This window comes from Hyposmocoma kahamanoa, unplaced genomic scaffold, assembly GCF_003589595.1.
Source record: "Hyposmocoma kahamanoa isolate Upper Pololo Valley unplaced genomic scaffold, ASM358959v1 296, whole genome shotgun sequence".
In the NCBI taxonomy this organism is placed as follows: Eukaryota; Metazoa; Arthropoda; class Insecta; order Lepidoptera; family Cosmopterigidae; genus Hyposmocoma; species Hyposmocoma kahamanoa.
In genome coordinates this window covers 1,061,984-1,085,782 of record NW_020653780.1, presented here as the reverse complement: position 1 = coordinate 1,085,782, position 23,799 = coordinate 1,061,984, and the positions used below count along the sequence as shown (strand labels likewise).

General features: G+C 34.6%; 1 pseudogene; it reads right to left on the bottom strand.

Moving 5' to 3' along the window:
* The window catches only part of LOC113229250, a 35,272-nt pseudogene that overhangs the window by 11,055 nt on the left and 418 nt on the right, over positions 1-23,799 (bottom strand).

Here is a 23,799-nt window from a genome sequence, read left to right as displayed (position 1 = left end):
GATTTAAATCCGGAAAAATAGTTTCATTTCCTATAAATAAATATTACTTATTGCAATTAAATTTTAGTATCGTAATGAATTTGAAACTATTTAATATTTCTCTATATACATTTTTTTTGGGAAATTACACCACTAGTTTGTTCTTATAATTGATACAAACATCCAACAAATTCAAAGAAAAATTCCTTCGATCTGGACTAGAACCAGCGACATTTTCGCCATTATCGGTCTCCCAGCAGGCCACGAAAGTAGTTAGCATACCTTATGGTTTTGCATCATATGGTTCTCATTTGTAAGTGCATTCAAGTGTAATCTATTGACGTTCGGCTGAAATGACGATAATGATGTTGGTAATAAAAAAGTAAGTAAACATAGTCTACCGCTCCGGCCACGCGGGCACACGCCTGCAAAGAGTTTTCTCCGTAGAAGCAAATGACAATTTAAAAACTAAGCTACATATGATTGAAAAACTTTAGTAATGTATCATCTACCCAGAATTTGAATATCTTACATAGATGGCAAGACGTTTTCCAACTAAAGTATCACTCCATCACAGGGACATTGCTTCATTATACATTACAAAAATGAGCCTTAGGGCGCGCTGTCATTATGTTGTAACGATTTATTTGTCGTTGGACGACTGTCGCGTCTAGCCTGTTCCCATATCACAACTATCTGTCGTAACTGTGTCGTGGTTTATTTTATCTTTGAACGACTGTCGTATCTAGCTGTTACCACTACATCGTGATGACAATTTATCGGTTCACGTCAACCACCTTGTGGTTTGCATGACAGAATCGTCGATTATCGTGACGTTTTATTTTTCCTTCTGACGACTGTCGTTGTCGCTCTTCTCATTGTCACGACAGTCCGTCATTGTAACGACAAAAAAGTCGTGAACGACAGTTCATCGTGTTGTGCTATATGTGAACAACTTCATTTAAATATACGAGTCACGACACTTTAAACTGTACGACTATCTGTCGTCACGACATAATTATTTACTAACATTAACTAAAATACTCATGCAAATCTTGAAAAAATATTCATCCATTAAAGAAATATTTCAGTAATTAAATGAAGTTGTTTATTTCCAATTTTACAATCTTAAAACGATTATGATATGATATATATTCATGGATGAATGAAAGTTTATGAAAAGATTCAAAACAATAAATTGAACAATATGAAAACAGGCTACTTTTTCTTTTACGTCTTTATAAATACGTCCAAAACGTGATGATCACGGTGGCTAAATCAAGAATATTTCATTATAAAATATATAACAAAGGACCCAAAAAATTTGCTTATCCGTTTTCGCTGTTTTAATTTCATTAAAAATAAAATAAACCTATGTGCCAAGTGAAACACCTATGTGGAATTAGTTAACGGAAAGTGGATGAAAATCAATAAACCGGATTCATCCCCTAATTTGCCATCCTTAGAGGTGGAATATTTTCTTCAAATTTGAATGGGTCCACTACTGATGAGGTATCTCCTCTAAAACAAAAAAGAATTATCGAAATCGGTTCACTAATCTCGGAGTATTCGCGTAACCATAAAAATTCAGAACGAATTGAGATCCTCCTTGTTTTTTGAAGTCGGTGAATGAATGATAATGTTGTACTTAAAGTTGAAATTTTAATCTTGTGAAATATGACTAAAAACTATACGAGAAAAGCTGTCGTTATAATAATCTAAGTTTATCTTATATTATGTATAAATAGTTAATCAAACTATTTGAGAAAGATCAGTCAGTGTATTGTGTGTGATTTCTATTGCCTAAAAAACGAATCTTATAAACCCCCTTAAAGCAAAAAACCGATATGTCTGTTATATCCGAACAATAAAGTGATAAAATGTCACAACAAAGAGTACGAGGAACATATTGTCTTGTCACCGTCAAGCCATTGTTTGAATATCGTTTATCGAACGATACTCGATTACGTAAGCGAGTGTGAATTGTTTGATCCCTAATATTTTGAAATAATATCCCTTGACGGTAAATTGACATGATTTATTTATATTTGTTTGCCTGCGTCATCCAGTTGTGATACTTGTTGAGTCATTTAAAACCGAATTCAATTAGTTTACCGAAGGATATAATACGACAGAGATTTTGCAAACTTACTTGCAAAAGAGTATTTTGGCCGTATCGCTGTACGCAAGCCTCCATAAACTCGTCGATGAATTCGTCGTATTCCTTGCCCCGCGCTCTCTTCTGGCGCAGGCCGATGTACAAAGGGTCTTCTAGAAGATCCTATAATTATATAAAGTTACCTGTTAGTAGTAGGTCTTAACTTAGCTAAATTACGTACGATACGATAAATTATCTATGAAATACAAAACCTTCAGAATAATAATAATAGGACGCCAAATGCCAACTCAAACTGGAGATTTTTTGTACATTCAACAGCACAGCAAGCATACACTTTTCTTCGAATATCGCCTTCAGAGCAACGGAACAAGATCCGTCAATGTGTAGCTAGATGTGCCGAAGTCCGTATGTAACTAAGTACTAAGTTTGTAATTTTTATATTATCTTATCTTTTTCTTTCAACATTTCCGATTTTACTTTTAACATTAAGAGTCTGTACCTCAGTTCGAATTCAATTTTTTTCCGTACTAATACGATTCATTTTGCTTGGGTCCAGCAGCAGGAACACTGGCTTTATTTCAGAATTTATTTTTTACAAAACAAATTAAGCCATTTGAAAAATGTATACCGTATAGTATATGTGTAGTCTACTAATATTATACATATATTTAATTTGGAACTAAACTGCTCACTAAACGAGATAAAAATTATAATATGCTTAGTAATTTCCATCGCAGGTTTAGTGAGCAACATCGATCATTAGTGATTCAATGATTGAATGCCATGCCATTTTTCGACAAGTGCAAAATCCTACCTTTACATTAAGAAGGCTGCTGCATTTGTCCAAAAGCATCCGTCATATTTTGGAATCGCAAACAAAAAGAACTTTAGAAATGTAAGATATGGGCATGAAATGGTTTACTCGGGCAATCATACCTCAGCATTTTACCACAAAAGCTTTTACGTAATGTCTGTCAAGATATACAACAGCATCCCGAATGAATTTAAAAAATTCTTGTACGTAAAATTTAAAAATGCTGTTGATAAATGGTTGAGTACTAAACTTTATTATAATGTACAAGAGTTTTTGAATGAAAAATGAAAGGGACATGTTTATTAATAAGTGTTTTTTTTTTCTTTCATATTGTAATGCAATTTAACTATAATCTGTGACATTTAATAATATTCTACACCTTAACTTTATACATTGGTTTATGCTCTATAGTCTACCATAAACCAATGTAATATTTTAAGACTTTATGTATTACCTATAGTTATACAATATATGTATTCTTATTCATGAGTGCCACTCCACCGACTCTATTGAGACTCAACTACCACAGCAACAAGATTTCTTTATTTATTTATTAAAATTTATTGGCCACAATACAGAATGGCACAAAAGGCGGACTTAATGCTAAAAGCATTCTCTACCAGTCAACCTTTGAGGAAAACGAAATTCACAAATGCGGTAAATTAAACAAAATATTATACCTATTAATAAACAAACCTGACATATATATATTATCTGTATACATGTGTTCATAAATATATGTAATATATGTATTACAATACATTGTTATTGTATGTATAACAATACATACAATAACAAACAATTTAAAAGATGCTCATGAACATTCTTTTTGAAAGAGGACAAACTAGGAGACCTTCTGATGGAGTCTGGGAGAGCATTTCAGAGACGTGTTGCATGGCGAGTGAAGGAATCAGACATGAAGCCAAAATAAAATAGATGTATAGAAAGCACAAGAGAGTTAATAGATCAAGGGGGCGGATTTTTTTTTTATTACAAGATTTTAGCAGAATGTGTTATTTTAATTTCATATTTATCATAATTCCAAATAATCCCAGTTAAGTCTCAATGGAATAACAATGACTAGTGGTTTTAAGAAGATTAGCAGAATTGGCGCCCAGGATAGATGTTCAAACGTGCAGTGTTTGGTTTTCATTTGAATAAAACTGTAGGCACTAGGCGCTGGTGTGGAGACATGGGAAATCTGAGTATGATTTCAAGCACTGGAAATACGACCCTAATGGCAGGGACTTGAGTATGATTTCGAGTGCTTTAAACCATACTCAAATCCTGACTTGAGTATTGAGTAGAGTCCTAGAATACGACCCTTAAATTGGTTCTAGGTGGTTAATGCACAGGAAATTTTCTAGTTTGAGACCAAATTTTTAAAGTGTGGCACATTATAATTGTTGTTATTATTTTGAAATAACAATTAAATCATGTGACATGACTGCCATCGGCCAAATCTAAAGATGAGTTCGTCGAGGGAAGTACTGCCTAACCTATTTCTGCCGCCATGCGGTAATGTAAGCAAAAGTAAAGTAAGGTAAAGTTCCGGTTTTGGAGGATAAGGGTGCTGGTGAAATTACATGCACATGGGACTTGTTAACTTATGTCTCAGGGTAACGAGCGCAGTGGAAGTCCCCCACAGATCTTTGCCATTTAAACCTCTTAGTGCTCTGCAACTGGTATGAACAGCCGTGGCTTACAGTCAGGCGCACGACTGTTGTGACAGGACGATCACTTGATATTATAAAAAAAATCCTTATTGAAATTTGTACCCTATGGCGCTCCGCAGGTGAAGCAACTTTAGTTGACGCAACTGGCAACTTTTTACAAGTTTTCATTAACGGTTGCCGGTTGCCGCAATTTTAAATAAACTTTCGAAATCCACGGTCAAGACTGACGCTGCGAGGGACAGGGAGGGAGTGAAGTTGCTTCACGAGTTGCGGTTGCGGAAACTGGCAACTGGAGACAACCGGTACAAATTTGGAAGTTTCTAGTTGCGGCAATTAAGAATTTATTTAATCAAGGATTTCGACAATCGAAAATAGTACAAATTTGGAAGTTTCTAGTTGCGGCAATTAAGAATTTATTTAATCACGGATTTCGGACACAATCGAAAATAAATAAATAAACTCGATGATCAAAGTTGCGCCATCTGCGCAGCGCCTACAAGATTGACACGGCGTTGTATATATATAACTGCAAATATGAACGTGATTTATTTTTATATAAGTTATATATATAAAAGAAGTGTATATCCAGCAACTGTGACAAAGTGTACCATACAACATTGACATAGAGCACGTGTAGTTGTAACCTTGTAAACACGTAACATCGATGTAACGTTATCGATAAATAAAAGGCATAATGTAATTCAACGATACCGTGTATCGATTACACTTGACGAGCGAGTGTGCGCAAACCCTTTTTTACAAGTTATTCAGTGAATCTAATGTTATCGATGCATAACAATTGAAATAAGTAGCAAACACGTAATGCAACATTTGCGGACAGGTGGATATTTTATATTTCATTTGGATAAGATTATCTACGACAGGCATTGTGTACATGAAAAAAAAGAATTTTAATAAAAGTTATCTGTCGCGTCAATCACTAAATCATATCAGATAAATAAAAAGGATGTAATAACAAATATTATGTGAAAAGTGCAAATTATTTAACATTACCTGCCACAGTATTATTTTTATTTATTCTGAAAATATTTATCACAAATTTTAAATCAACTTTAAATTGTTTTAATTCCCCTTTTATCTTTGTTATTTGTGATATTGCATATCGACTGTGAACTGACAACCGGTATTATCTCAATTGTGACAACTTTACATTGACTTTACACGTGAAGCAAAACATTGTTTGCATCATTTATATAGCATCTGATTTATTAAATAAAAATAGGTACTTTTAAAATATTTTTATTACACATACACTACGTATTTTTATTGAATAAACCGGATAGTATATAAATGACGCAAACAATTTTTATCTTCACCTGTAATGTCAATGTAAAGTTGTCAAAATTTAGATAGTACCGGTTGCCAGTTCATAGTTGAATGTCCCTTTCGTAATAACACAACAGTTCTGTATCATAAAAATGGTAAATCTAATACGAAAGCTTGTACTTTCTCACAAGCGATAAACTCGATATGATATTCGAAACTCGGGGAAATCCAAAAAAAAGGCACCGTCAATAAGCAAAAGCAAAAGAATATTAAGATATTGACTTTATTGAATATCATGATGATTTACTATTATGATATTCATTTTTAACTGCGCGTCTGTATGTCAATCTAGGGCAACCGCTCTACCAACGAGCTACAGACCAAAATTCTCTCTCTCTGTGTTCGAAATTCCGCAGCTTGCTTTTGGGCGGGTCTTTAACTTTTGCATTGACATTTAATTATAATATATTATAAGACATTTTACGTTTTAAAACATTTTACCTGGTTGTCAGTGCCCACATCCAATGTAATAGGCAGACACTGATGAGGTTTGATACCCGCCAGAGCAGTGTAAAGCGAGAGCTTGCCGACAGGAATGCCCATCCCGTACGCTCCTAGGTCGCCAAGGCCCAAGATTCTTTCTCCATCCGTGAACACTATGGCTCGGACGTCTGGTTCAGGCCTACAAATAATTATAATCTATATACCCAATTTGTATATCTTTTAGACCTTTCTCATATCCTGATAAAAAGCCTAAAAGATATTGATTTCTCTATCTCGATATTTTATGTTCATAAAGCTTAAAAAAACATTCAACTTAAAAATGACGGAAGAACAAAAAATAATACTGCATTATAGTCAAGTACGCGAGTGACGACTCGCGCTGTACAACGCGAAAGCATCGCGAGTATATGAGAATGTGTGCGTCCGTACACATAAAACATAATAAATCTGTGACGTCTATTGGCTTTCAAATCGACGTGTTGACTATTATTATTTTATGAGCACGCTCTATTGCGCTTATTACGGTACTGCTCTGGAATGATTTCCTTTCTTTCTTGAAAACAATATTAGCGCCTTTCTTTCTTGAAAACAATATTAGCGTGCGAGTTTAATAATATTTTGTATTATATAAGTCTCCACTGCTTTTATTCTAAACAACTTCAGTTACAGAATAAAATAACTTATGTTATTTACGCGATGTGGAAAACTAAACAGTATTGAAAACTTCTTTATTAATAATATTATGGTAATAATTGTTTATGTTCTGAGTGTCATGGTTGGTAAAACCATGCAAGGAAGCATGGCTGATGGTACCATGCACGACATGGTATGAAAAAATCATATCTTGTAAGGCAAACATTTTTTTCTTTATTATGTATAATTAATTATCAAAGTACTCAAATAATGAACTTTTCTGTCCGTTGACGTATCCCGTAGTATCCAGTTTCGATCGTAATATTTAAGATCGACGTCGCGTTTTGGGATATAATAAATCGGTGGACAAACACGTCTCACCAAATAAAAACATATGGGATTGTCACGTCCAACCTCCATGGTTGACTAGCGGACTGACTGGACACAAAGGCTGACTGACTAGACTGACAGAAATTCAAAATTAGACTGACTATCTTTTGAACAAAAAAAAAGACGATGGCATCCCTAACTAATTTCTGGTGAGAACAGATGACTCCTAGTGAGACACAATTTGTATAGACAGACCGTACAGTGGCGGTCTTTTTAGGCGACTACGGCGCACCCAAAACGCTTCAATTGACATAGTAATTAAGTTAAATTCGTAGGATTCGTAGTAGCATTTAAGTATTATAGAACACATTTCGCCATAATAAATTCAATATGGTGGACGACAAAAGCTACATTTTTGTAATTTATTGGTTTACAGAATATGTTACAGGTCCATCTGTAGATATTATCTATAGCACTCTACAATCTCCTTTATCTTATGGACTTAACACTTAACTTGTCAATCGTGGAACAAGTGCCACTTAAACCTTTAGTTACAATTTAGATTACCTGTGTTTGGGAGGGAACCCTATCCACCTGTTTTTTAATTTGTATATATTGTACTAAACACCTAATTCAAAAAAAGGAGATAGATAGGCTTTTTTAAAAATATGTAATATTCAACGAAATAAACTTCAAACTATTTTAAGAGCAGATTAAGTAAATTTAAGCAAACAAGTTTAATAAGCAACACGTCTTAAATCGTAAAAAGCAATCAGCTACTTCATGTTTTTGTCGAGTACCAAGTAGCCTTTACAGCAACACCAATTAGAGCCGTCTCTCACTTGGTGCTACAGTTGAAAAAGCTATTTTCACTTACCAGTTCTTAAGAATGTTGAAGACATGTCCCTTGTCGTTGATGGTGATGAAGAGACCTCGGGGTCGTCTGTAGATGAGACCAAATCTCTGGCAGGCCAACCCCACGGTAGGGGTGTACACAATCGGCAGGTACTTCTCAACGTTTTCAGATAGAAGCCTGAAGAACAATTTTTCATTTCTGTCCTGCAATAATTCAAAGATACTGTAAATAAATATGCGTCATGCAATAAAATTATGTCAACTTTATGCAGTGAACTTCATTCAATCGTCTTGTGTTGCAAAATGTACACTGGTATGCAAAAGAATAGTCATTAGATCTATTTTATTTTAAAATCTCATCAAATCCGCTTTCTGACGCTAATCAGAAGTCACCCATTGAATAAAGGTCTCGTGTATTTGTAGACGTCATCAAGCTATTTCTTGCACATCAGAATAATAATTTACGTGGCATCGAAAATAACGATCATTTCAACAATTAAATAAAAATCGGATTAGATTCTGAAAAGAAGTAATACATCCTTCCTGCTTCATACTACTTTATGATCTCGGTTGTTCGGTCTAGAAGAGGCGATAAGTTAAAAACAATGTTTAAATTCATGCACCACAATTATTTCGGTCTATGCATTTAGAGCACGAGAACATAAAATACGGAACGTACAGAAAATTGAGAGTGCGTAAATACCGTGTCTACTTAGCACACATTATTATCAACAAGTAAAACCTCATATACGATCCAACATTCAAGTTGTATAGTGAAAAGAGCAGAAGCTGTCCCACGTTTCCAAACCACACACAATATCAACTACCGCAAAACCAGATTAAGTAGACCTTCCGCCAATTAGTAAATTGCTTTATTAAATAATTTACTTATTAAACACATCACGTAAGAAACTTCCCACAACCAAAATTTTATCAATACCGTGTCCAGAATCTCAACTTCTGTAAATTTAGTAAAGACATCATTCAGTGCATTACCTCCCTCGGGTACTTTCAGTAATTATACCCTTTCCCACTCATTTTAAAGATGGATTTGCATAACCGCATCCAAAACCAATATTAAATTAGCAATAATCAAATTCATTGAATCAAATAACTATACCTTTACGGTGTCTAGTCACCTGTAACTCCACAAGGTAGAGATATTTATTGAGATTGTCTTCGTATCTATCGATGGATATTCTGCAGATATCCAGTTGCTCCTCTTGAGTTTTGAACTTGGCCGCCAAAAGGCCATGGATTCCGAGGGCTTGGCGTTCTTCTAGAGTAAATGCTAGACCCTAGAAACAACACACAACGTTATAATAGTGACAAACATCACAACAACAACAACTACACTGGGACAGGGACATTTTTAAACAGGCCCCTGTTATATATCTGGCAGAGAGACGACATTATGAACCCAAACAGTATTGACAAAAAGACTTCTATAGTATAACTGTATAAGTTAACTGCTTTCCAATTACTATCCAGCTGCAATTTTGTACTTGGATTATGTTGTTTTCTAGGACACTCCTCTCAAGAAGTCAGGCGTAGCTAATAATGATATGAAAAAAATATCACTGGACATCATCATAATGATCAGTAAATTTATAAGGAAAAGCGGCAATTTCCTAAAAACTTCATCCCAGAAAAAACATAAGGAAAATATCGGCGTGAAATCCAGTGATTGCTCTGTTATTAATTTTATACCTAGTCATTTAATCCTATATGGACACCGCGCTATTTATCGCAAGGCATATTTCTTCTCTTTTGTTATTGACCTTCTGAACATAAGTTTGTCATGTCATATTGGCGAAATTGTTTATTGTCTGCAGTTTTCCTATTACTTTCATCGATTGTTCCGCTTATAGAAGACCTTTTTTAAAAAAAAAGGGATTTGTCAGAATGGCCAAGCATTGGTATTCGCAGTAAAAGGATAAATGATAGTGCCTATCCGTAATGTGGTATTGAAAGGTTGTTATAATTTAAAATTTCTTAATAATTGTAAAGTCGTACTTTGTTGAGTCGTGGGTCCCTCAAGTGATCAATCCCTCTCACAACGTTCGGGCAGATAATGTTGCCGGTGACTTCGTGGTATTCTCGGCATGAGACAGCCTCGATGAGACCTGGACATTTTGTAAGAGCGTACGCAAGAGCCCTATTGGGGCCTATGGCGTTAGAACAACATCTGCAACAAAAGATATGTTTATGGTACAGGCGCAAATCAGCAAACGCAAAGACGGTGATCTGGTGCTACAGTCGCAAGTAACCGTTGCTTATAATATTGCTAAGGAAGTATTATTGATTATATTATTCACAATACAAACGCGAGTCGTACGATCTCACGTCTCTGTTGCTAGTAACTGCAATGGCTCCCTTTACCGCTATAACACGTAGACTAGAGTATTTTGTTATTATAGCAAGTGACAGGACGAACAAGTCGCGCTCCAGGTGGTAAGCGACACGCTTGTCCATAACAATTGCAATATCTCTCAGAGCTATAAATCACAAAGATAAGCACTGTCAAAGCGCCCGTCATCCTGAGACATAAGTTGAAAAGTCCACTGTGCCTGTAATTTCACCAGTTCCCTTACCCTTCAAAACCCAAACGCAGTAATGGTCATATTACTGCTTGGCGAAATAGAAATAGGTAAGGTGGCAGTACTTCCCTGGATCTACCCTTTGACAACGAGCGCTACACTATAGAACCGCACTGTGGCTTCACGAAATAGACCTAAACACCTGAGATCCTAAGACAGCGTTGTATTTCAAAAGAATACATGTGTACTGGATTTATATAAGACAGAGCAACAATTTTGTTGCACTTCCAGTATTACAAGAAACACGCAGGAAATCCCTTGTAAACGGTCGCATCATTTAAACGGATTTAAAAGCAGTTCAAAAAGATCTTGTTCCTTCTGTTGTGCCGTGACTTAACCCTAAAATGAAGTTTATTTACTCGGTTACGTGTCAACAAAACGAAGGAATGACCGACTAGCCTATATCAGTAAATAAATAGATAGTTGTTATAAATATTATATCCAATTTTGTTATTGTCTTAAGGATAAAAATTGAAGTTAATTAATTTGCTACACAGCGAATGTAGTGATGGTTAAATTGTGCAAAATAGCTGCGCTTTTATAAATAATAAAATAAATAACACAAGCGGAACTACAGTCACGAGCACCACCACCAAAAATGTACCCGACACATGTTTCGCCTTTCTACGAGGCATCCTTAGGAGTTGTTGATTGTCCAACACTCATATGAAAAAACTAGAGCGAACCATCACTGGGTCCGCGGAATAGCAAATTAGTTTTCTTCCATTTTTAACATCAAAGGAGGAGGTTTTCAATTCGACGGTATGTTTTTTTTTCTATGCATGTTACGCCATAACGCGATTTATGAACCGATTTTTTTTATAATATCAAGTGGCGAGACGAACAAGTCGTGCGCCTGATGATCAAGCTACACGCCTGTCCATAACAGTTGCAGTGCCACCAGCTCTTTAAAACGCAAAGATCTCAGGCGCACTGCTAATGCGCCCGTCACCCTGAGACATAAGTTGACAAGTCCCATGTGCCTGTAATTTCACCAGCAAAATAGCAGATTCTTTTTTTGTTGGAAAGAGGATACGTCAGTAGTGGTCCCATTTAAATTTGTAGAAAATATTCCACCTCTAAGGATGGCAAACTAGGGGATATGTCCGGTTTCGCGCACTTTCCGGTAACCGATTTCAATAAAACTTGGCAAGTAGATGTAACTCCACACATTTTTAAGGTCAGTTTTTTTTTTACTTTAAATCACACTCAGGTATTCGCTTCGTTTCGGTGTTTAAATCTTGCCCGAAGATTAACATTTGAAATTTCAGCCAATAAAACTTAATTTCTTTTATATCTTCATAATATTCATTGTATCAAGAAATTATAATAATTATTATAAGGCACACACTCAACATCGCCCCGCACTAGGGAAACCCTGTGTCACTGGTGCCACAGACGGGTAACGACGTGTGTGTGTCTATGGGTCGTATTCTAGAACTCTACTCAATACTCAAGCCAGGACTTGAGTATTGCAGTGAGCACTGAAAATCATACTCAAGCCCTTGCCATTAGGGTCGTATTTCCAGTGCTTGAAGTCATACTCAAGTCTGCTTAAGTCCTGACATGAGCATTGAGTAGAGTTCTGGAATACGACCCTATGTGTGATAACCACAAATTACATCCTCACGACTCACGAGAGAAATAAATGTAGGCCATACAAATATTTCTACCGACCCGGGAATCGAATCTTCCCAGATTCTTCTTCTTCATTAGATCCTCTGCGTGGCAGTCCGGCATGGTAACCGTTCGGCTACGGAGGCAGTTAAATTGAATGAAAAGTTCAGCGACTGAAAGTACTTCGATCCAATCAGGAATACATTAATATTTAACGTTAAAAACTCTCAGTATACTAAGGCTACATCCTCGACTTAATATGTTAGGTGAACTTACTAAGTAGAAACGATGGAAATCGATATTAGAGGAAAAATTTCAATGTCATAGCACTAAACACGTGTTTTATACCAAACCGTACGTTATCTATTGCTAACGGAAACGTGAACTACAAATTCAATATGTACTTTATAATAATGCAGGTATATTATATTCCCGTCTAAGAGGAGGCCGTAGTCAAAGAATTCACGTTTTCCAAGGGCAGTAATTTGTGAACCGTTGGCGAAAACATTAGTAAACGTAGTCAACCGCGACCATGGGACCTGTAAAAGGCCCGAAACGTCATCGGTATGTTTGAAAAAACAAATAAACGCGATTTAAATCAGGAAAAATAGTTTCATTTCCTATGCGTAACAATCGCAAAAACCTAAGAACTCGATATTACTAGTCACAAGTTAGTCACTTCGACCGCCAACCTCTCATTAGAAGCATGGATCAATATATAAAAAAGACTGCTAACTCCCATTGACTTACAATTATATGGACGTCGGGTCCGCGCTAAAAAGTGTCCGCACTTGTAAGGCGCTAAAATCGTATACAGAGCGCCAAACTCCGCTTTAGTCTTCATTTGTTCGACTGACAGCGCGATACTGCGGTGACATTACAATTTAAATTTCGAATAGGTTGACTTGGGACATTTTTTTCGTGGTTTTTGTATTAGACCCGTCGTCCATGTATTTGTAAGTCAATGGCTAACTCCACACTAAACTCTGAGATGAAATCAAAGTCCAAAAATGTAAACAAAGGTGATGTCGTTACAAAAAATATTCCACGAATTGTGGAACAGTGAAAACGGCTAAAAATTAATGCTAGATGTTTTATATTATTTATAAATTGTGTGCATGTACAAACAAAATATTATCGAATTATATTTTTTATTTAAAACACCATAATTAATAAGATAATCTCAAAAAATGTTTCGGGGATGAACAACCTTTGGCTGCCCTTAATGTTTATTCGATTTTTTTTATGTATAAACACAAATACTTATAAGTAGAAGTGTGAATAATAAATTGGATAATTGTTAATAGTGTTAATATTATAATGAAATGAAAAATGAAAAGTCAGTATTTGATCGATAGCGATGGATAACGGGTCAAGACGTCGGGTTGCATCCCCACCAGTGCATCACCGCGATTTTCTTCATTCGGTTTCTGACGGCTGTCGTTATCGAATGTGTCCCTTGCTGTGTATGCGTCATATTGTTGAGTTTTTGTTTTTATTGTTGAGTTTTCGTTTTGTGTTATTTTTTTTTTGTCAAGTTTTGGTTTTACTCTGTTGTTACGTTTGTGTTTGCTTGCGTTCGTGTAAACATAACTACAATGGAGGCAGAACCAGGTTCTTCAACAAAAAAAGACACTCTTTCACCGCCGAAAAAAAGACCACGCCTTGCAATGTCTGTAACCGAGAAGGTTATGGTAATGAATGTCTACAAGCATACATTTAATACCTGGCCACAAAATGAATATTGGTATTTGTGCAACTGTGCCAACAAAACAGCTGAGATTCTGGGTATATCTAAAAAAACCGTCCGGAGAATAGTGATGGAAAATCAAGCTGGAGAAGAATTTAAATCGCCCGAAAAAAGTGGGCCGAAGACCGATATACTAAACAAACTTGATGAATTCACCTTTTCTGCCATTAGAAGAAAAGTACATGAATTTTTTTATAGAAACGAGAGCCCGACAATTAAAAAGGTCAGTATATTGTACCGGAATTATTAAAGATAATTATCTGAATACTAATTCAAAATAAATCAATAAGATTCTAAAGATTTGATGAGAGTTAAATTAACTGGTATTTATCATTAATACAAGCAATCTGTGCTAATATGGTTTGAAACGATTTGAAAAAAGGAATGCTGCTAAATTCAAGATTATTTTATCTCAGTCTATTCAGTATTAAGTTTTTTAATGTTTGTATGTGTATTTTTAGATAGTCCAAGCTGTAAACGACGATTCTGATCTGCCTGATTTTTCATCCTATACTATGAGAAAAGTGCTGAAACATTTGAATTTCAAGTATGCTACCCGCACGCGCCGCAGTTGTTTGATTGACCGGCAAGACATCGTACTGTGGCGAAAACGATATTTAATGACGATCAAGCAATATCGCAATGAAGGGAGATTTATATATTATCAAGACGAAACTTGGATTAACGAAGGTAATTTTCATTCCCGTTTAGTCAATGACATTTATTATGATATGGAATAAAAAGAAAATTTTGATCGCCATTTTGTTTTTTAATGTTTCATAGATAATAATCAAGTAATTGATCATTGCTTTATTTGCAGGGCACGCAGTTAAGAAGACATGGGTTGATACGAAGATCAAATCGTCAAGAGAAGCCTTCCTCGAAGGGCTCACAACAGGGCTAAAAAATCCAGTAGGAAAGGGAAAGCGATTAATAATATCACACGTGGGCAGTGAAGAGGGTTTTGTAGACGGTGGTTTGCTGATTTTCGAATCAAAAAAGAAAACCGAAGATTACCACGATGAAATGAATTCCGAGCATTTCGAGGAGTGGTTAAGGGGTATTTTACCGAGATTGAAAGAGAACTCGGTCTTAGTTTAAGATAATGCCCCCTACCATTCTCGAAAGCTAGAACAGACCCCTTCTTCTGCCTGGCGGAAAAGCAATATTCAAGAATGGATGAAATCAAAGAATATTACATTCGAAGACAGCATGGTCAAAGCTGAACTATTAGAAATAGTCAATAAAGAAAAATCTAATTATCAACAATTAGCCGTGGAAAAGTTGGCTGCTGAACACGGTGTCACCATTCTGCGACTGCCCCCTTACCACTGCGAATTAAATCCCATCGAATTGGTTTGGACGCAAGTAAAGGGGCATGTTGCTAGGAACAATAAGACCTTCAAAATGAACGAAGTGAGACAATTGTTCGAAGAAGGTCTACAATTGGTGACACCACAGAGGTGGAGTGATTGTGTTCAGCACATAATAAAAGAAGAGAACAAAATGATGCAGCTAGACCACCTTATCGATGACGTATCGAGACTTTTATAATTAATGTTACTGATTCTGATTCAAGCACGTCGAGTGGAAGTGAATAAAAAAAAATATATACTCTGGTCTTTTATTGTTAAAGATCAAGGTTAAATTTGCAAAAAAATAGGATCAGATGATGTAGGTACTCAATACTTTATTGCATATCATGTATTTTCATGTATAATAGTACCTATGCCACAGTTTTTGTCCTTTAATGTTAAAAAACTAATTTGAAAAAGTATAAAGCTTGTAGGTGGCGCAAAAGCTTCGACCCGTTATTTTTTCATTTCTAAAATCTTTCTTTGTATGTCAAATAGCGAGAACAATAGCAATTACAGATAACATTATACTAACATCTGTCCTGTCTTTGTACTCTCTTATAATACATTTTTGAATAATAGCGAACAAAAACTGATAAGCTTTTGTTTATACATGAAAATACGTTATTTGTTCCTAATTTGCCTGAGTAAAAACAAAAGTCAATATTTAACACTTTAGCCACTGATATAGAAAACATAGTTTATGTTCCCAATATAAAGAATATTCTGAGAAGTTTCTTTTGCATAATTTTCCATGGGCCGTGACCTTTCTCATTTCCTGGTATTTTTTTAATTGAAATTATTTTATGACACAAAATGTTTCTAAACAGTTTTGTAAATTGTTCAACCCAAAAGGGTAATAATCAATTATAGTTTATTAGTCACAATACAGTGGAACCTGTTAATAAACGAACGTGGAAAAAAAGGTTTATGGTCTATGAGATGTCACTTTGACAGCTGGTGTTGTTTGTTTACATTTTTGGACTTCGACTATATCTCAGAGTTTACAGATCGTAACTCTGAAAAACGTCACAATTCCGGTGTACATTTAGATGGCGCTGATTAAATAGCCTAGAAGTAGTTTATATTATGTAAAGGGCTGTGGATATCAATTAATTCCCCTTTAATATGAAGTATACGAAGTCAGTTTTTTTCCTTGAAATATTATTCGAATATCAGATAATAAGCTAAAATTATTCTCTGAACTTTAAGAAATATGCGTGTTAATAGACGGCATTGTGTGTTACAAACTAATTTACAAATTAACGCTTCCTAATAAAGATATATAGCGCTAATCCTAAACAAAATAGAAGAATAACCGACACTATCGCGCCATCTAATTGATTTGTTTGTTATCACTAGAACTTAGTAGTAAGACTAGCTTTGATAAACTACAGCTTGTCAATATAAAAAAAAAAATAGCTATTTGATATTGGTATCGACATCTGGTGTACCAATGGGTACTAGATACCCGATAACGCTGTCTTGTCTCGCGAACTTTTCTTTGTCTTGTATAATGTATGTAAAGAACATTGCTGAAAGAACATAATCAATACTTTATAGAATAATATGAAACACACAACTTATTATTTATTACAGAAATTAGTCTTACAATTTCAAAAATCCATTTTTGTTTTTCTTTGACATGCAATACAATAAAAAAGGAACTAAAAAATTAAACGTTGTAGACTGTCTACACGTATAATATGACCGCATTGAATGTGATGGAACTTACATTAACCAGTGGCACAGTATTTTCCCCGTGCAGGGACGAAATTGTTTGCTTCATGTACTATATAGTACCTATGGCTTTTATTCAAGTTTTTGCACGAATTTGTCGAATGTAGTGCGCAGTAAGTAGTATATGTAAAACTGATCATAATGACTAAGTCGGCAAAAGTAGCGTTTGAAGTTAAAACTTTTATATGAAAACCGGACACAATGACTGCTGACTTTTTTTATTTACATTATTTTATTTATAAAAAAGTAACGGGATGAACTAGTCGTGCGCCTGGTGGTTAGCGACACGAGTGCTCATAATCAGTTGCAGTTGCAGCACGAATGCTCATAATCAGGGCTTTAAATTGCAAATTGTCCGTCACCCTGAGACAACATCGTGATCAAAAAATAACGGGAAATTTGGATTTAAATCGGCCGGGCTTTGCCAATCCCTATTTTTTCTTTTTAAGTTAGTAGAACCTTAACTGACATCTGTGTCAAATTTTGTGAAAATGCTGTCAATAGTTAATGAATAATGAGACATCGTTGTTTTCAATTAACAACAACAATGCATTTTTCAAATTTTGAGATGAGTAAAAATGTTCAGAAAAGAAGGTGCATTAAATTTTGTTTTAAAAATTGTTTTTCAGCTTCAAAAGGCATTTAGAGACAATGTAATGTCCAAAATGGATGTTTTCCATTGGTGCGTAGGTGCCGTACGCCGTCGATGTCTACTGCCATGATCACTTGAACTGAGGTAGTGACTGCACTTATCCACACGGAATCGCATTAAAAGTTACAAAAAGTTTTATATCCATTTAATAAGAACGAAAAAGACATTGTGCGTCTGGAGCAAGCGGCGGCGGCGCTCCGAGTGGAAGCGACTCTCTTAAAGGTAACATGGTCTACATACGTCCAAATTACCTACTTCTGAATATGTCTACATTTGTTTTCTCAAGTACCGTATTTCACTACAACAATACGAGAACATACAATCAACATATTACTGCAAGTTTAGAGTATAAATTACGCTTAACATTGAACCATTCAACAAGCCATTATACTCCTAATTGACATTTTCCGCATGTTTTAATGACGTTTGGTTACGTAATTAACCACTTTTAGAGCAAAAATCGCACAGACTAAATTCACTACCGTTCGTTACTGGTTACGTACACTTTTGTACGTTATACATTAGCACCTGCTTGGTTCCTAGTACGTATGTTCTTCATATGTGCGTAGTTAAAGGTTTTGTATATGTTTCTTTTTAACAGGTTCCGCGAATATAAACAAGTACGTACGTAGAATAATCGAGAATCACGTAAAAGATATTACTCACGTGTTACAAAAGATGTGACTCATTTACGATTTCGCTTCAAACGATCACTTCAATATGCCATTTATAACAATTTATACACCTTCTGTTACGAAGTGCCTCACGGGAAATAGGCGCACTATTTATAGTTATTTACTTACTGGTTCGTTACGATACGAGATTGTTAGCGGGTGTGTCGGTACATATCGGAAACCATTTTACAAACGAGTGCTCTATTAATGAAAAGTTAACATCTGAGGCACTTTGCTGCTGAAGACTAATTAATTAGCCTTTTAAATAAACAACGGTGTTTCTTGACGTAGTCTCAGCGGCGCTGCGCCAAAAACCGCCGTATACAGATAAGATATAAAAAATAAATATTGTAATCTATCGAATCATAATGCAGTAAGTATTAAACATATATCAACTTCATCGAAATAATTACCTTATCTTCGATGTGCCGATGAATGGTGATTATTAAACACTACCTACACACTGAAATCATGTTTCTAGGCATAAAAAATAACCATAAACTATATTGATTTTTTTTTAAAACTATTTTGACTTTTTCGTATGCGTATATAAGTTATTTGTAATAATTATTTTTTTTATTTAGCTCGATGCTTCAATATATATATATATTGAAGAAAAGTAAATAAAAAAATGAAAATATCAAGGTAAAAATATATTTTGAAGCATAATTCATAGTTATACCTATATAGGTGTATATATATACACCTTGATATTTTCATTTTTTTATTTACTTTGCTTTTTGCAAGTTAAACACTAGTACACTAATTCTATTGTTAATCATTATTTTGGGTACGTACTATCTTCTAAACCGTGGTAGTCTAATGGCTTAATCTACTGCATCTCAAACAGAAGCCGTGGGTTCGAATCCAGCCTTGCAGCTGTGAGTTTTTCGTTTTACTTTGAAATTGTTTTTCCGAGCCCATACAACCCGAGTATCTGGTACGACTGAATAGGCATCTTCTGGACGAGATTGTTGCATCGTATATCCTATCTTTGCTCCAGCTAGAGCTAGGTAGTGGTTAATAGCAAGTCCGTTTAATTGAAAAAAAAATACTATGAGGTTTTCGTTAAAAGAAAACATCGTGATGAAACCTGAGCGTCGAAAAATGTCCACAGCCCTCGGCAAATATCCCCAACCCGCATTGGGCCAGACTGGCGGACTATGGCTTCAACTCTCGCCCGAGGGAGCCCCGTGTCCAGCAGTGAGACGTGTAAATGGGTTGATTATGACGATTACTGTCTTTTAAGATACGGGTAATTAAAATATTCCTCGCATAATAATGTCACGTAATTTTAAAGATTTATTAATAATATTATTAATTTTCAGGTTAATTTTCTCTACGTAATTTCGGTGGCAATATTTATTATTTAAATAGGCTAAAATTTTATCATGAAACATTATTTAATGTTTACTAGAATACTCATCTACGTATAAACCCGGTAAAGGGATTGCAGTAGGTAAGTTAGATTTAAGAACCATACATAATTTTGTTTTGGAAAATAAACGAAAAAAATGTAAATAATAAAAATTGCCACTCAAGTTAGATAGAAAAAACTAACTTTAAAATTACCTATACCTAGTATTTTTTAATACCCATACCTATTATTTATTCACACTACAACGATTGTTATAATCTTTTTGATTAATAAATATCACAATTTTTATCGGCACCTTTGAATAGTAGTTGAAATTAAGATTATTATTCATTCTTATTCATTGAAAAACTGCAAATAAAATACTATTTATATACATATTTATAATTCGTTGTCTTAAGAGAGAATGCCTCGTATCTGATTTCTATGTCATTTTTCAGGACGAAAATAAAAATGTGATGTAAAATGTAGTAAACGCGATAATGTTTGTAGTTAGCATTTTAATTAGTTAAGTTATACCTTTTTCAGATATTATATTACTTAATGAAAATATGTATTTCTTCGACAAAAAAACGCGTATGCGAGATTTTCACTATAAGGCGACGATATTTGGAATTTAACAACAAAACCCCGTTATGTTATATTATTTCATTTTAAATCTCTCAAATTTTCTCGATCTCCTCGATTAATGAATTTCAATTCTAAACAATTCAATAAAAATTCATAACGCAATTAACGACCTGTACGGGTATATCAAGCATACCTATTTTAAAAGACGGGCATAACATTAAAAGTCACAGAGCACCGTTGCCAAGTCATTTGCATAATAATAGTTATTAATAGAAATAGCATTTGCATTTTTGCCAATCTACGACATTCACAATATTTGACATATTTAACATTATTAAACTGTACAAATAAACCAATATATCACAAGAATCTAGTATCAATTTAAAAGGTCTTGTATTTGAAAATAACGAAGTTAGTACACCTTTAATGTGCACTTGGCTAAGTGCCAAAAATAAGGAAAAAATTCTTGATAGAAGTTCTAATTATGAAAACGACTGAAAAATTTAAGTTATATAATTATAATTGAATAGCACCTTATCTACATGTTTAAAATAGCACAATTCTACGCGACCTAGACAAATAAGTCGCGGCAATGAAGTCTTAAAAATAGTAATAATAGTTTTATTGACAGATAAAATTCCAAAAATACGAAGTCAAGACAAACGGTACCTAGAGGGTAAAATTACTGGAATACGGGGCTTTTGGGTTGCAGTCTTTCTAATTACTGACAATCCATGCATGATCTTATTCTCTGATAGTCCATGCTGTCAGAGAAAGAGCGCACGCCGAATGGCACTAATCCAGCGATCTCATTTTCTAATAGCTCATGCTGTAAGAGATAGATCGTACGCCGAATGGCAATAAACCAGCGACCTCATTTTCTAATAGCTCATGCTGTCAGAGAAACATCGCATGTCGAGTGGCACTTATCCAGCGATCTTATTTTCTAATAGCCCATGCTGTCAGAGAGAAATCGCACACCGAAACGCACTAATACAACGATCTTATTTTCTAATAGCTCATGCTGTCAGAGAAACATCACACGCCGAATAGCACTAATCCAGCGATCTCATTTTCTAATAGCTCATGCTGTCAGTGAAAGATCGCATGCCGAATGGCACTAATCCAGCGATCTAATTTTCTAATAGCCCATGCTGTCAGAGAAAAATCGCACGCCGAATTGCACTAATACAGCGATCTTATTTCCTAATAGCTCATTCTGTAAGAGAAAGATCGCACGCCGATTGACACTCATCCAGCGATCTTATTTTCTAATAGCTCATTCTGTAAGAGAAAGATCGCACGCCAGTTGACACTAATCCAGCGATCTTATTTTGTAATAGCCTATGCTGTCAGAGAAAGATCGCACGCCGAATGGCACTTATACAGCGATCTTCTTTTCTAATAGCTCATTCTGTAAGAGAAAGATCGCACGCCGATTGACACTAATCCAGCTATCTTATTATCTGTAGCAGTCCTTGCTGTCAGAAAAACATCGTACGCCGAAAGTGACTAATCCAGCGATTTTATTTTTTGGCAGTTCTTGCTGCCAGATAAAGATCGCACCTCGAAAGGCACTAAATCCAGGCTCTTCTCTGGCAGTCCTTTGCTGTCAGAGAAAGACCGCACTCCAAAATCAATGCTATTTTGTCCTTTATTTTTTCTAATTACAAAATCTTTTGCAGATATTATTTTTCTTATTTTATATTATAATACCTACAACAAATTCGTCCATAATTATCAAGACTTTGTTCCAAGGCTGGAACGCGTTTATGATATTAAGGACACTTTGTTACTATTGCAAATACATAGAAACAGGTTTATTAGGCAGTTAACATTTTCAATAAAATGGATAGCTGACTCTTACCATTTTTAAAGAGTACAAAGTGGCCTTTCCACATTTTATAAATTATTTACTGTGCTGAAAAACTTAAGGACCTCTGACGATAATGTAAACTATATGTCCAATTTATTTCTTGTTTACAAATACTCCATTAATCCAGTCCAAACTAATATTATAAACGCATCAACGCGAAAGGAACTGAAGATTTCGTTTTCACGCCTAAACCATTGAATCAATACTGATGAACTTTGGTATATGGTAAAATGGGACTTAGGAGAACATACTTTTTGTCATAAAAATAATTCTTAAAGTGGTCGAAATAGGAGACGAAAATTTGTATGGAGAACCAATACAACTATGAAAATTAGTATAGTACAGTAGGCTACTCGAAGTACTTATTCTACGCAGATGAAGTTGCAGGCACCAACTAGTACTTTATAATTTCGAAATTAATTTTATTAATTGCTAATACAATAGAATGAACTTTATAAAGCTGTTATTTGTTTAAACACTTTCTTTTACATAAATTGTTCAGTTTGCACAGCATAGCTAAATGTTGATGGAGGCACTCTAGCCACTCAACTATATTCCTTTCATTTCCTGTAAAAAATATAGAATCACCTAAGATAACAAGTATACTAGTTAATCCATAGTACCATATGATATTTGAATGTATAAATGTATTTATTTCATGATTGCAAAAAATCTTTACTTTAAAAGAATTAAGTTGAATTCCTCATTTATGATATTAGTAAGTTTCTTTAAATATATTCCTTAATAATAATAAATTTGTTACAATAAGTAAGCAATAATTTTAACATTTTACCTAATACTTTTCATCTGGATCTTTTCCATATTAGGAGGTAAATTGTGCACCCAGATTCCTTATTATATTTTTATTTGTGAGGATCTTTAATTTGCTCTCAGTTATTATTATTATTACTTAATTTAGTTTTAACCTGTAGATCTTCCTTTAAATAAATAAATAAAGTAATATATTTCCCCTAAATGATACTGTAATATGTATTATCTAATTTACACTTTATCTAATTAACATGGAACCAGAATATTAAAAAATTTAAACATCAAGTCATATCAACCCCATAATTCTGTTAACAAAAAAATTTATTCACTTTACGTATTTAATGTGTATGTAAATGACTGAGATTACCATAATGGAGTGCTAATTATGTTTCCAAATATTATAATTCCAAAATTACGTTTAGTTTGATTTTAATATTGCCAATAACACCTGTAGAAAATTAGAGCTACACAAAAAATATAAAGAAAATAACGTAAGCGATAACTTGAATGAGACCTTGAAATTGTGCACAATTGAGGTAAAAGACTTGGTAGAACAACAAAATTACAAGCGCCAAATTGTGCACAATCACCGGTAAGACTTAAATAACACGATAAAATGTGT